Consider the following 812-nt stretch of genomic DNA (forward strand, 5'->3'; position numbering starts at 1 on the left):
GGGTTGATTAGATCCTCTTGGCTCTATCCATCCTTGATTGGTCTGACCTTGATGCATATTCCTGCTGTAACTTTTATTTCCTTCAACAAAGTTAGAACCAAACTCAAAGCGAGAGGGGTGAGAGTTTATGGTAGTAAATAAAATTAAAAAGGAAAAATAAAAATAAATAAACAAGCAAAAGAAAAATATTTACAATAACCAATAATAAGGCACATGTTAGCAGATCCCCGGCAACGACGCCATTTTGATGAGAGAACTTTTGCGTGGTCTAGAATTCAGAATAAAATCCCGTTGCAAGTATAGCTTCTAAACCAACAAAATTCCTTTCATACAAACGATTTGGGTGTCACAAGTAACAAACCCCTTAAAAATTGATAACCGAGTATTCAAACCTCGTGTCGTCTTCTCAAGGAACTGCAAGGAGGTGTGTTCTTATTATTGGCTATGGAGATTGTAAATTCGGGGTTTCAAGAATGAGGAATAAGTAATTTAATGACGAGTGAATTAAATGGCAATTAAAATAAATAATAACTGTAAAGCAACTTTTGGCAAGGTAAGAGAAATTAGAAGTCCAAATTAGTTATCCTTCTCAACAATAATGAAAGTTGAATCTTAATTCCACTTAGTCAACCTTTAAAGAAAGGAAAGTCAAGGGACTAATTAGTTTGACCTTCAAATCCTATTTATTTCCTAAGAAAAAGTTGGGATTATTGAAGTTCAGTTCAATTAGCAAGATAACGATTATCAATTATGCTGAGTTTAATAACTGTTGAGTTACTGATTTCTTAACCAAGACCAGAAGGAAAAAAAAA

The sequence above is a fragment of the Arachis hypogaea genome, chromosome 18 (genome assembly GCF_003086295.3).
Source record: "Arachis hypogaea cultivar Tifrunner chromosome 18, arahy.Tifrunner.gnm2.J5K5, whole genome shotgun sequence".
Taxonomy (NCBI): Eukaryota; Viridiplantae; Streptophyta; class Magnoliopsida; order Fabales; family Fabaceae; genus Arachis; species Arachis hypogaea.